The 14766-nt window shown below is 43.9% G+C and overlaps 1 protein-coding gene across 4 annotated transcripts in view; it reads left to right on the top strand.

Annotated features, from left to right (window-relative positions):
* The window catches only part of VSNL1 (visinin like 1), a 71769-nt gene that overhangs the window by 14130 nt on the left and 42873 nt on the right, over nucleotides 1-14766 (top strand). The window lies entirely within an intron of this gene.

Genomic DNA, 14766 nt, shown 5'->3' with positions numbered 1-14766 from the left:
ATAGCTTGTGGTCTGGCAATTCCATCCTTGCACAAGCAGGGACACGTATAAGAATGCTCATAGCTGCACTGTTCACAATAGCAAAACTGGGAAACAACCCAAATGCCCATCAGAGGGAGAGTGGAAAATAAACTGTGATGTATTCACATAGCAGTCAAAACAGTTGATCTGTAGTGACACTAAAACGTTAAGTGCAAAAAGTGAGTCTTAAAATATTCTAAATTAAACACAAAGAAGGTTACAAAAATATTTTACAAGACTACCAATAAGTGCAATAAAATCATATAAAAAGGAAAGCAAGATTGATGAATACGGGATCCAGACTGGTGGCCACATCCAATGGGGAAGAGGCAAGGGACAGGATAGGAGTAGGGCCACAGGGGTAGATACAGATTGTATCTACGTTGTTGCTGCGGTTTCGGGTGGTGAGTTTGCAGATGGGCGCTTATTGCATGATTACAAGCTCAATAACCCTGTAAGGACCACTGATGAGTGTCAGGGACACAGAATTCTCATTAATACAAAGCTGAGCAGCTGGGGGCCGCAGGTAAATACAAAACTATCTCCTTAAATGTGTGTCGAAAGGTACCCTTAGGGTGGCCTGTGTGTATATCATAAGATCACTGTGCCATTTCTAAGATCGAAGAAATTAGTTTTTATCGTGTAGAGCTCTTTCAGGTAGAGGTGCTGAGAAGTGCATTTATTGTTCAATTGATATAAATTGCTTTTGCAGAGAAGTGGGATCATTTGCATTTTCTTAAGTGATTAGACCACTCTCCATAGTTTTGAAAGTCACATCTTCTAACATTTTATCACCCAGGAGTTAGCCTGAGCCTCACAACTGTCTTCACTCTCAGCCCCAAGGGAAGTACAGACAAATGAGATTTGTCAAAGCTACTTTCATATCACTGGAGGTCATGCAAGCTGTCACTGTGTTTAAGAAAGCTCTGTGTGCCACATTCCTCACTATTTGTTTCAAATGAGAGCAGTTTGCCTTTGAAGAAAGAGTTGAAATGCAGGAAATGAGGTATTTCATTTACACACTGGAAGTACTCAGCACTGGAAGAGCACCAGCCTCAAGAGGGGGGGCGGGGGGCATATAAACATTAAACACGGCTCAGCTGTGGTACAACTGATGTATATCTACCAACATCATCCACCTCCTCCACCTCTCTCACTCCACCCCAGAATGGACTTTTTTATTCCAAGAAGAGAATATATGACTTTCTGAGTGGAGTTTAGATTCCTGGCAGCCTCTTCACAACCATATTCAAACTCAGCCTATGCTCTTCTGTCAAATAGTCAGAAAGCAAGCAAAGTCTTCTTGTCCTTCCAGAGTTGTCCAAGGACATCATACAAAGCAGAACCACAGAGGAAATATGCCGTGTACGCAGGGAGAGGAGAAGAAAAAAAAAAAAAAAAAAAAAAAAAAAGACAGCTCCGATATGCTAGAAGGCAGAAGCCCAGAGAAAGATGTGGATTGTGTAATGAGGCTCAAGAGAGGGGCTAACAGAAAAAACTTCCTTTAATGCTGCTGAAAAGTGCAAATATTTGGCAAGTCACGGTCCTTACCCTGATGAACAGGCACGTTTCTGTAGTTCCTTGTGTCTCAGTGTGGACACTGAGACATCCTAGAATCCGGCTGAGCGAGCAACTCTGCCTGTGGCCGCTGCCCTCCTGTCTGGGTAGTCAGCCTGGTGCGGGTACGGTCACCAGTATGACCCATTTCAGGCTCTAGGAGAGACACCTGACTGCTGTAGAACCACTCTTTTCAGGGTGTGGGGAGGAGCAAAATAATGGGAAAGGCTCCTCTGCCAGGCCCAGAGCCACAAACTCTCAACTTCAGAAGCCTTTGCATCCAAAATGTAAAGGAACCCCTTCCTTAAGTCCATGTTTCAAAATGTTTAAAACTGAGGTTCAGAAAAATCAGGCCTGGTGTCATAGAAAGAGGGAAGGTAGGACACGTATTAAAGATGGGCTTGCCAACCGTCCCCGCAGCCCACAGCCCTGCCTCATGACTGGATTCCATGGCAGCCCCATCAGCCCACTCCAGCCCCTCCAACATACAGCTGCAGGAGCGAGCTTCGCAAAACACAGGTCTGGGCACGGGTCTTCCTTGTTAGGCTCATTCTTTAGTCCTGTAGACCATAGTCACCCCATTTCAATCAACATGAGACCCAGTGGTTAGGATAGAGCCTGCCACAGAGCAAACATCAGTAAGCGTTTGTTGAGTGAATTATATTAAATGCTGACTGTGTATCTCCTTCTCAGGGAGCTTGTAGTGAAGACATACAGAAATGACTAATGGATGGTCCTGCCTGTCCTCCAGGATCTCACAGGTTAATTGAGAGGACACAGTTAAGCCCAATACAAGGCAGAATGACATAAATGCTTGTTGGTGGGGCAAAAGGAGAGGTTAATTTCAAAATGAAATACTAAAATAAGAAGCTAATTTATGCAATGATTAAAAGCAAACTTTTAGCCTTTTGGAAGATAAAACGTCTGAGTAGATAGTTTTTTGGTTTTTTTTTTTTTTTTTACCTTTTTCAACCTTGGTACCATGTTTATTTTACAAAAATATATTGATGGGGGGCGCCTGGGTGGCTCAGTTGAGCGTCTGGCTTTGGCTCGGGTCATGATCTTGCAGTTCGTGGGTTTGAGCCCCGCGTCGGGCTCTGGGCTGACAGCTCGGAGCCTGGAGCCTGCTTCGGATTCTGTCTCCCCTCTGTCTGCCTCTCTGCTGCTTGCACTCTGTCTCTTGCATTGTCTCAAAAATAAACGTTTAAAAAAACTTAAAAAAAAAATATTGATGGAATCCCATTCAATAAGAAATTTTCTGGGCCTGAAGCTTTGGAAATGTAAGTCTACTCACCAAAACTCTATTGACACAACTACTCAGAGACATGTATTAAAACAAATAAAAAGAAATGATGTCACAGACTCTGGAGCACCTAAATGTTTTATGATAAAGATCTTTTGATAGACCAAGGGAGATTTTTCTAGTTAATGATGTATCAAAACCATATTCTATAATTCTTTATAGAGTTTTAGAACTTAACTCGCAAATTGTGTTCTTATGCCTAAAAACCAGTATCAGAAGAAAAAGGCATGCTTTCTGGAAGTTATATGCAAACATATAAATGTAAGATTTTACGTATAAAATGTTTGTTTTATACAATATGAAATAAAACATTTGCATTTCATTCTGCCCTGTTTACTGTGCGACCTTGGACAAGTGACTTGGCAAATGAAAAAACTGATCTACATCCATGACCAATTCAAACTTGAATGTGTATTGGGGCACCTGGGTGGCTCAGTCGATTAAGCATCCGACTTTGGCTCAGGTCATAATCTCACAGTTTGTGAGTTCGAACCCCACATTGGGCTCTGTGCCGACAACTCAGAGCCTGGGGCCTGCTTCAGACTCTGTGTCTCCCTCTCTCTCTGCCCCTCCCCCCTCCTCAAAAATAAACAAACATTAAAAAAATTACAAAAAAACTTGAATGTGTATCAAAATCACTTGGGCTATTTAATCAGCAGATTGATGAACACCTTCCTCAGTGTTGCTGTTTTACTGGGCCTAGGACAAAGCCCCAATAAATGGATTTCTAATAAGACCTCACAGACAGTTCTAATGGAGAAAATCCATGATGGACTTGCTGAGAAGTGCTGGCCTAGAGTTTAACCTGGGAGTATCCTTGGGTTGGCTTCTGGAATTCTGTACATGCTGAGATGGTATGTAAAAGTCTGTATACTCTTTTGGGATAGCTTTCATCAGATTTATAAAGTGTTCGGTAGTCTGAAGAAAGGTTAAGAATCACCAAAGATGCTTCTAACCACTGTCAGGCTGACATTCTAATTCCCACCAGAGCAGAGTTAGTGTGTCTTACACACTAACAAAGGGAGAAACATCTCCTTTTGAACTATACTTTCAAATGAACTTACCTGGCAGAAAATAAGAATGCAAGTTTCTTATCTGCACCTCGTTAAATTGGTTTCCAGTTTGCAGGCGAAGTTTTCCTGATTTGGGGGCCTTAATTAATTTGTGTTTTATTCAGAGCCCCATGGAAATGAAAATGGGAAGGCCCCAATAAGATAAAATGTGATCCCTCCCTGTTATTCTCTCCTAAGCACACCTATGTGCCGGATACCGTGTAGGCGTGAATCCACCGAGAATGTCAGGGTTCCTTCCCTTGGGCCTCTGTGGTCTGGTCTGCCCTCAAGAACCTGATAGGTGAGTGTAGGCTTCATATATAAATATATCTATGATTGTGAGGAGGCCCATGAACGACAAGGAAGGGTCTCTGGGCCCAGGGAGGGCTGGCAGGGAAGGTGATATTGAAGCTAATCCTTGAAAGAAAGGTGGTTTGGACATAAGAATCTGTAGGTCTGTCTGGAAACTCAAGAATCCCACTGACCAGAATTCAAAAAGCTGGAATAAAAAATGATTATTGTGTTTGAGAGCCCCTTCCTATGATGTTGGCAGGAGGCCCACAGACTGAGTATATTAGGCTGAAACAAAAACATAACAAAACAGAACAAACAGCTCGAAAGCTTCTCCCAGGAGAGCCTTCCTTGATCTCTCCATTCTCAAAGCAGAAGAGTCTCTTCCTCTGCTTTCCTGTGACTTTGGTCCCCCCACCTCCTTTCACAAGGATATTATGTCTTTAAAGCACAACTATGCAAGCTTTTCTCACCTCACTAGCAAGAGCCCTTCTCCATCCCCCAGAGCCTACAGTGCTATTGGTGTTTTGCCTGATTACACATAAATGTGGTGTCATTTAACCAGAAGCCTGGATGTGTACCTGCCTCGGCCATACACTAGCCGTGTAAACTTGGGAAAGTCTTATGCTTAAAGGTTTGTTAAATAAATCAACAAAACACTCTGACTCTCTGTTTCCTAATCTGTCAAATGGGGAGACTATTCTGAGTGCTATTAACTTAATGTGAGAGACAACCAAAGTGGTTTGTAAACAGCAAATCATCTTGTCCTGGAGAGGCTCAGCAGTGGCTTGAGCTCAGGCACATGGGCGTGGGAGGGCTTCCAGATGCCAGATTGCCCAATCTCTTGGGCTGTGACATCAAGAGCTGGCTCCCCCATATATTTTATCAAAAGAAAATGTGACAGAGCTGGCTATTATGGCTTCTCAACATCTGATTCCAATCAATTTTGAAAATAAAACTCTTGGCTCAAAACAGATTTTTGGATGATCAGTTTTCAGGGATTCAGACTGCTTGTTCCTAAGAGGTAATTAGGAGTAGGTAGGCCTTATTAAAAATTTGTCGGGCAGAACTATATACAGAAACATTTTAATTCCTTCGGGAAATAGACATTACATAAGACACAAAATGTCATCCAGATTGGGCTGGTGAGGACGTTGCAATTTTTAGTGAGAACCTGGGAATTCATTTCCATTTGGAATGTTTGCCAACATGATTGAGGCTGCACTTCAGCTTGAATTAATGTGGAAAACAAGAGTTAGGGACTGAAATCTTGAGGAAGAAATGACAATAAAGTTGTAGTTCTGGGAAAACAAGGTCCCATGTGAGGCTCTAAAGCATTTTATTATGGTGAGATTGTCTCAGGGAATAGTTGGCTACCAGTGCGTCTTGCATTGGAGAGAGCATTTATCCTAGAGGGGTAGAAGTGATAACCTTCTCCTGTCTCACAGGGTGTGAAATTATTTTGGATGGCTTCCAAAATAAAAACCTTGGGATTTTGCTTTCCAATGATAGGGCAGGTGTCAGTTAGAGAGATATCAATGGCCATTGCAGCCATGATATCCAAAGGAATGCTCTTAGATGATACCTCAACTTCTCTGCCCTCAGGATACGCTTACACAGGAGGAAATTGAAGCCCTTGGGAGTTGGGGGGGGGGGGGGGGAGGAGTCCAAGATGGAGCTGTTTCTTTATCGCTCCAGTTAAGGCCCCAAATGCTGTGCCTCAACTCCAGCCTGATTATGGAGGTTTCAAGCCAGAAGGACCTACTCTCCCTCTAGCAATTCTCTGCAGCTAATTGTTAAAGAACAATCCATTTCTCATTGGAAATAGAGCCAAAGAGGCAGAAGTAGCCCATTTCTATTACAGAATTGGATTTGAAGATACAAAATCATGTCCAGACCTCTCACTGTAAAACTGCTTTACAGTGGATTTGTCTGACCCTTTGAAAGGGTGACAGGGGTTTGATCTGATACCATTGACCCATCTTGGTGGGAATCATTTCCTCCCTACCTTGCTGTGGCCCACTGAATGCCTGCTAGAAGAATGCTCACTGTCGTTGATTATTTGCTCTCATGTCTCCACTTGGAATGGGTCTTGGACCATTGGCATTTCTCTCTAAAGGTAGTTACAGAGCTTGGATCCCCATCCTTGTGACCGCCTAATATTGCTATGAATAGTGTCCTGTCCTGAGCTCTAAGTCACTTTTCCCATCTCAGATGAAATGCAGTCCTAAATGGGGGAGAAATGGAGGAGGTCAGCAGCAAAATAGGGCTAAATCTACCTACAAAATATCCAAGGGCCTCATTAGCTCTAATGTAAGAGAATCCGTCTGCAGATAGTAATCCGGAGAAGCTATTAGCAGTCTCCCACCTTCAGCAAACACTATCAAGTGGTATCTATAACAAATTTGTAGCCGAGAGCCATGGGGTTGCATAATGTGAGTCAGATTGCCTCACTCACTTAAAGGCCTAGCAGAACAGTCTATATAGATAGCAGAAAGATAACAGAGAAAGTTCTATTTGTCCCAAGACCAGTGCAGATAATCCAGCCTAGCAAATTTCTGTATAAGTATCTTCAGTGAAGATTTCAAGATACCTTGAAATATAGGTAGGATCTGTAGCTCTTAAGGATTTCCTTAAGAGGAGGGACAATCTAAGCAAGGCACAAGGGCAGGGAGACCCGGGGATGGTATGGGACATACTCAGCAAGTTGCTGTGTTGGCTGAAATGTCAAGTGACCAAACAGGTATCACAGGAAAAGTGAGGTTGGAGATGTGAGTGGGGCCCAATACAGAGGTCAATAAGAGCCAGAAAAGCCCTGAAGTCCTGAATATTGTGGACAAAGCAAACAGATGGTTTCCTGCCAAGATGTGTTAGATGACCATGGACGTTCGGGTGACCTGGTGTTGTATGCTTCTTAAAACAACATAACGACAGTGTCAGGCCCGAGCAGTTCATTTTCATTTCCCTTGTAAGTGTTCTTGGTGACTCAGTGAGTAAGGCTGCAGGAGCTCACAGTGTGCCCTCAAGCGAACAACTTAGAAAAGGTTGGTTGAGTTATTCAGTGGGTATTTGTTGTCTGTACCTTGTCTGTGCTGCACAAGACTAAACACAGAGACAACCAGCAAGTCCCATGCTGTCTGGGGAGATAAAGCCTCCCAAACAGCCAAATGCGGAGAGCTAAGTAGGATATGAGTCAGTGAGAGCTTTGGGAGCTCAGGGGAGGAGGAGGGAGACACAGCATCAGGGAGGGTCCGGCAAAGCTTCCTGGGTGGAGGAGAAGAAGGGTGATGTGCAAGCTGGGTGCTGAGATCCCCCGAAGAACTTAGACAGGTGAAAACACTCTCTCAGGTCTCAAGACCCTGATCTTGGAATGACCGGGACACTGCTCAGGGACATTTTGAAATTGTACTTCACATAACCTGTCTGCCCAGGCAGCCTCTCCGTCTCCTCCCTTCAGTGCCTGTCACTGACCCCACCCCCAGGCTAGTCCAGTTCTCACCCTGGTCCAGTTCCAAGCAGAGCTGCTGTCTGGGGGCCCTCCACTTCGTAGGGGAGCAAGACTTTCCTGGGTCTTTGTTTCTGTCACAGAGAGGAGCTGGTGGTGACTTGCTGAGAAGAAGGTGAATTTGTTAAATCTCCTGGGGTGGAAACAGCGACGCTGGGTGCTCCGTGAAGGCCAGCAGGCCTGGTCTGTGCAACCAGCTACATCTATGAAGTCAGGCCCCTCTGCCCCCTCCTTGTAGATGAAATTCCTTTTCTCTCAACTAAAAAGTGAGCGCAACATGTTTTGGTTTGAAACTAAAGTCAAATGGATGGTGCTATTAGTGTGGTTTACGTTGTTTTCAGGGAAAAATGCAAGCTAGGTATTGTCCTGTGTTTTTGTGTATATATTTTACTACTAAATGACAAAAAGATATAAGGTAAGGTTATGCATATTATCATTTTGGGCTTGGATCCCTCTATCAGAGACCCAGAGAGTGGCTTAGAGTGGCTTAGGATATCTACGTGTTACTGAAAAGGTGGCTTCTTTTGTGGAAAGGCAGCCCTGATGCCAGACACAGCAGTCTGAACTGGGGGGAGAGGGGATGGTTAAAGAGCTGAGAGTTCTAGCACAGGGCCCTCCACTCCCCCCCCCCTTTTTTTTTTCTCAGCTTCTGAAGCTGTTAAATGATTCTTTGCATGTCCCTTGCGAGGGCTTGACATTAAAGGTGCTCAATGAATGCTCAATGAGGTCACTCTCATTAGTACTGGAGCCTTGAGGACTGGTGACAGGAGCACAGGGTGAGGACACTGGCCTCACCATGTGCTTCTACATCAGACATCTTTCATGGTCTGTTCGGCTCTGTGAGGCCTCAAGTGGCCATCTGCTCCAGGGGACTGTCCCTCCCTTTGCAGAGGGCTGTCTTGGCCTTCAGTCATGAGAACCAGCCTTCCCCAGGTTTCCTCTGTAAGCCTTCCAGTCTGGTCCAGCTGCTGTGTGGAAAGAGGGGAAGGGAGGAAGAGAAGAGCCTGCCCCAGGCACAGGTGCTGGAGGGAAGGCTCCCAGCGGCTGGAGAGGTGAGCCACCTGAGCCAGTCCACCCCTCCCTGTGCTTCTCTGCAGCAGACACGAACAGCCTGAAGGTGTTACATTAACTCCAGAGAAGGGCTATGGGAGAACATGACATCCTCTGAACACAGCATCCAAACAGTGTCCCTGGGTCGGGTGGCATAGCCCCCACTGAGGGCTGACCCAGAGGGACAGGATCCCATTTGAGGCAAAGCATCCCAACACTAGATATTAAGGCAGGTGGCAGAGAAGGTTTTATCTTGTGCAATCAAGTTTACTGTCTGCTCTAGGGGACTGTCACACGCACAAATGTTTTGATTTGAAAATAAAGATAAATGGTTTGTTTTATCAGTATGGTTCACAGTGTTTCCACAGTCACCTGGTGGGGGCGTGCTGGTTGGCTTTACAACATAAAACACCATAGAAACTAGGCACACTTTAGGTCCTTTCTAGAATAAATCAGAGGGTGGCTAGATGCACAGATAAATAATAAATAGGTGATAATATCCAGCATTAATTGAATGCTTATTGAGTGTCAGGCTCTGTTCCAAGCATAGCACTCTGAATATATTACTCATTTGATCCTCACAAGGGTGTATGAGGAAGGTATTACGATTGCCTCCATTTTACAAATGAGGTAACTGAGGCACAAGCTGGTTAATAACTTTCCCAAGGTCACACAACATTCAAATGCAGACAGTTGGACTCTACTGCTAGTGCTCTTTACGAGGTTGGTGGATCCTTGATGGAAATCTCAGGTGGCCTGATCCCTGCTCTTACGGGTGGTTTGTGTGGTTTTTCTAAGCATAGCCTTTAATTAAAAAAACATTCAAATAAATGACCAGTGTGGTTTCAGATGACTTACAGCTGGAGTATGGCAGGGGGAAGGAGTAAGAGGTATGGGGTCAGAGATGAGACTGCATCCTGGCTCTGCTGCTCCCCTGCTGCTGGGCTGTGGATAATTCTTCATTCTCCAAGTCCATATTTCCCCATCAGACAACAGAAGGTCTACTTTTGTTGCCTCCCAGTGTACTCATGAGGGCCAATGATGCAGAGTCTGACAGTGTGAGAGCTCTTGTTGGCTGTGTTGGACTTGGGTCAGTGGAAAACCTGGTGGGTTGACTATCTTATGAGATTGGAGAAGCCCACCCACCATGAAGAATTGGAACTTCCTCTTCAAGTACATTTAATGACCACAAATTATGAGATCATGCCCATAATGGGTGGCACTGACCTAAAGAGACATGGAGGGGTGGCTTGATTAAATAGAGGTGTCAAACATGATTGGTCATCTACCCAATGGCCATCCTCCTCTCCTCTCTTCTTTCTCTCTGGTTGTGGCCAGCCTCCCACTGTAGAAACTAAGAATCCAGGTAAACACTCTCCTAGCCTGCTTTGCATATAGTATGTGGGCATGTTACCTTATCCTAGTGAGAAGGGATCTAAGAAAAGATCTGCTGGGGGGTTAGGAAGGTAGTGTAAAATATTTTCTTCACTCATTAAAAGACTAGCATGCTGGTGTCTGTGCTGTGCATATGATACCTGAAGAAACTATAGTTAACTTTCAACACTTAAGAGAGATATTGCATCCAAGCTGAACATGGTAGAGTAGAAAGATAGAAAGAACCTGGGCCCTTGGTGATATCCAAGATCTGTGGGATCAGTCCTGAAACAGTATCTGGACCAAATGTTTTGTGGGATACTTGACTTTTTATGGTTTAGGCCACCTTTAGTTGGTCTTCTGTTCCTTGTAGGAGAAAGCATCCTACTTAATAAAAGAAAGATGAGAATGAGAGGCAGAAGCCCCAGTCCTGGTCAGGACAATGCTGCTAACAAGCTGTATGATTCTGGGCCAGTTACCAACCTCTCTGAGTCATAGACTCTCAGTTTATTGAAAAGCCTGGTAATCCCCACCCTATCTCCCTCAGAACATTTGTGGGACCACATGAGACATTTTTTGAGCCCCACCAGCTACTTTTTCTGGAGATCTAGAAATGAATAAAATATAGTACAAAGGCAGCTATGAGAGTGAACTCCATGTCCAACAGACAGAAGTTCAGTATTGCTCAGAAGAAGAGAATGAGGGGATGAGAGATAGAAGGTGAGGTGTAGGCACAGCCTCAGTTTCTCCCTCTGTAAAATGAGGTAGAGAGCCATATGACCTCTTAAGTTCACTTCTAATGCCAAGATCCTAGAAGTCGAGGGGGGCTGTCGCTGTTAGAGCTCTGCTAAACATGAATGTCCCTGTACTATAGGTCACTTGGCTTTCTAGCAGTTTTCTTGTACAACTACCCACAGGGACAGAGACTGTATCTTATTCATTGCTGTATCCCCAGCAATCAAAGACAAAAATTGGTTGGTTGACAGAACACATTAATAAATAAATAAAAGTCCCTCTCTTATAGATTAACTGAAATTCAATCTGAAGAATAACTGAAAAGAAGGAAACCTTTTATAGTGTGTTATCCAGAATAATAAACCCACAGAGATTCATAGTGAACCATGTTGATGTAGAATACTTAAATAAGCAGGATGCAACATAACATATCAGGATCACATTCGCAGAGTCAAGTGGCTAGCTAATTTTCTTAGGAAGATGTGAGGCACTAGCCAGCAAGAGTAGTCCATGGACTTCCTTAAATATTATTTCCCCAAAGAGGAGATGAAAGGCTAAAATGTAAAACTAGAGATGTCTTATATGAAAAAGCTAGCTGATGATTTGGAAATTAGGCTGGTGACGTTTCAGTTTGGAATGAGATTATCAGAGAAAAGTGTGAAAACTGAAAGGATTTTAGAAGAGATGCAAGGGAGATCATAAAAGACATAGATGGTCTCTGAAAATAGATGACTGTGCCTGCTTCCTAAGTAAATCTCACTGCATAGTCAAGGTAGGACTTATTTTTATCCATATTTTTTTTAAAAAGTGACATGTCTACCAGGCACACAATAAATGATGACACCTTGTTAGAGCTAATAGGTTGTGGCTTTACAGCTTGGCCTCAGTCAAATCTCCTGTGGACTCAGAAGCGGTGCCCAGAGACATCTTTCAAGATGACACAGCTGGGTTGCTGGGGTAACTCACTAGATGAGGATTCAGCCAGCTTTGGACAGATTACATAAGACAAAACCAGGGGATGTCTTGGAGTGTTAAGGGATGACAGGAGTTGTGGTCATTGTCCATTCAGCTTTCAGGATGAGGACAATGGGGGGACTTTGGGAGTGGGTTGCATTAGCCACCTGAACCAGCCACCTGAATAGAAAAATCTTGGTGTCCAGACTAATGAAGAATGTCCTGGGTAACTAGGGATTCCAGCTAATGCAGAATTAACATGATATATCTCAAGCAAGGATGACCGTTTTCATAAAAATCAGTCTTATCATTTCCTCTTAAGGTTTCAAAGATATCGAAGATGCCCAATTATTTTGTGTTAGAGACATATGTTAATATACGTTTATTGTTCAAATGGATGAATGACTTCCTTGAAGTCCTTCCTTGAAGGACCAAACTCAATTGAATTAATAACTGAAAATGAAGATCCTGCTGAGTGAGTGTGTGAGAGAGAGATATTATACATATACACACAAATACACATGTATATATTCAATTTATGTATGAGAGGGTGCCTAGGTTAAGATAAAAGTTCAACTGAGTATGACAGACTCATGTGGTTTCAACATGACTAAAGACTGGTTTTCTCTCACAGAAAGTCCAAGCCAGCTTTGCAGCGCTGCTCCGCAGCCATCAGAAATTCAATCCCTTTCTCTCCTGGTGCCCCTTCCTAGGGCATTGCTCTGATTCACATGACCCCAAGTAGCTCACCACAGTCTCACCTTCCAGCTAGTGGGAAGGACAAGACAGAAGGAATGGGAGAATATATCCCTCCCTTTAAGGGCAAGCCCCAGAAATTGCACACATCACCTCAGCCATATCCAGGACTTAGTCTCAGGGCAACACCCAGCTGCAAGGGACACTGGGTTTTTTTTTTTTTTGGGATTTGGGATGGCCATGTGCCTAGCTAAGAAGTCAAGGACTCTGAAAGGAGAGAAAGCTAGATGGAAGACAGCTAGCAGTCTCTGCCCAGAAGGTACATTTTTGGAGGGTGTCTGTCAACAGCCTCTCTTCTAAAGGTCAGGTGCAAGATGTACAGCTGGGGTGCCATTTGAGCTTCTCTGTGGATGAGATTTGAGGCCAGGACAAGCAGAAATGGACTCACTCTGTGTGTGTAATTCTTCTTTACTGAGAGTAAGTGATGCCAAGATAACTCTACTCTGCTGCCTGCCCTGGGCCTGACAACCTCCCCAGGTCTTCACTCTGTTGTACTGGGGCCTGATGGAAACTTCAACTAAATAGAGAGTTTAATTGTGGCCATAAAGGTACCAACAATTGGTCACTACATATGTGTCAGTCAGTGGAGTTTGTTTTTTAAACATGAGAAACTGTTGTCCATAATTTACTAAAATATTAACCCCTGTAGCTCTGCCCTCTTCCTGTACCTACTCCCCGAATCTTTGTCCCCACTGAGGTGCCTCTACAGGGTGTGCAGTGGACTGGTGGACAATGATTAGTGCTGGCATTTCTCTCCTGGTATCAGTTTGGCAGCAGAGGCATGTATTTGCCTACATGACTTGAGCACAACATGAGAAGCAGGCCTGCGGTGGCATTAGGCAAATGTAGCATCATGAGGGACAAACACTTAACAATGGGTGAGAGATGCTGAGACATAGGATCTGTAGTCACGCTCATAGTAAGATTTACCAGTGCAGAATGACTTCTTGGTCTTTGTATTCCATCCATCCATCCATCCATCCATCCATCCATCCATCCTTCCATCTAGCTGATCCACCCATCCACCCATCCACCCAGCCAGCCAGCCAGCCAGCCAACCAACCAGCTAATCCATCCATCCATTTATTCATTAAACTTATCAAGCATCTCCTCTACAACATTCTCAAATTAAGAACTGGCATCACTGAAATGAACCAAGGCTAGTGAGTCATGGCTACTCACTCAAGCTGTTCAGTTGATGGGGGAGCCTGTCAATGAAACTGGAAATGGTGATACATTGAGGTAAATGTTGTGCTAGGTTCCGTGAAAAGTGGGTAGTGCTGGGAAGAGGCTCTAAGGGAACTACCCAGAAGAAATCATACTTGAGCCCCATCTTAACATAGTGAGCTAGGTGGCAATGAAAACATGGAACTCCCAATAGCAGCAAGCATTTGCAATCTTTTTTTTTTTTTTTTGGCTAAGATTTTTTTCCTAGTCCAAAATCATCTTGCAAGTCAAGATCCTAGCTATTTCTCAGCCACACTAAAAATACATCCATAATCTAATGGAAAGAAGCGCGTTGGCAAAACGTTCCCCTTCCTGCCCATTAGTCAGCCCTTTATCAGAACAAGCCCGTCGAGGACCGAGAACATGACATTGGATTGCAATGTGTCAGTGATGTGGGACTGGAAGCATTCGATGACAGGGCCTTGGCTTTCAGTATCTACTATGCGTTTCCAAGGAATCTTCTTCTGAACTCTCGCCAGGCGAGGGCCACATCTCAAGGCCTTGAACTCTGCTTGCTTTGATGTAGTAGTGCCACTGTTGGCTGCTTCTCCTACGGATTATGGAAATTTTTGTTCCATAAAACAAGCGGTTGTGATATTTTTCTGATCCTGATGGCAATTTTCAGAAAGACAAGGGAAAGGGAGTTAATATCGACTGACTTCCTGCTGTGTGTCAGTAAATGCTATGAGAGAAACAGTGGAGATAGGATCCTCTAGAAGCAATACTGAATATTAACAATAACAAGATCAATAATAATAGAAAATACTTCTGTAGCATTTACTATGTATGAGCACAATTCCATGTATGTTCTGTATATTGATTATTTTAACCACACAGCAGCCTTTTGTACTGGGTAGCATTAGTGTCCCCACTTTACAGATGAGACAGCTGAGCACAAAGAATAGTAACGTGTCTAAGGTCACACAACCACTGAAAACTTA

Source organism: Panthera tigris, chromosome A3 (assembly GCF_018350195.1).
Source record: "Panthera tigris isolate Pti1 chromosome A3, P.tigris_Pti1_mat1.1, whole genome shotgun sequence".
Taxonomy (NCBI): domain Eukaryota; kingdom Metazoa; phylum Chordata; class Mammalia; order Carnivora; family Felidae; genus Panthera; species Panthera tigris.
This window is presented reverse-complemented; position numbering and strand designations above follow the sequence as displayed.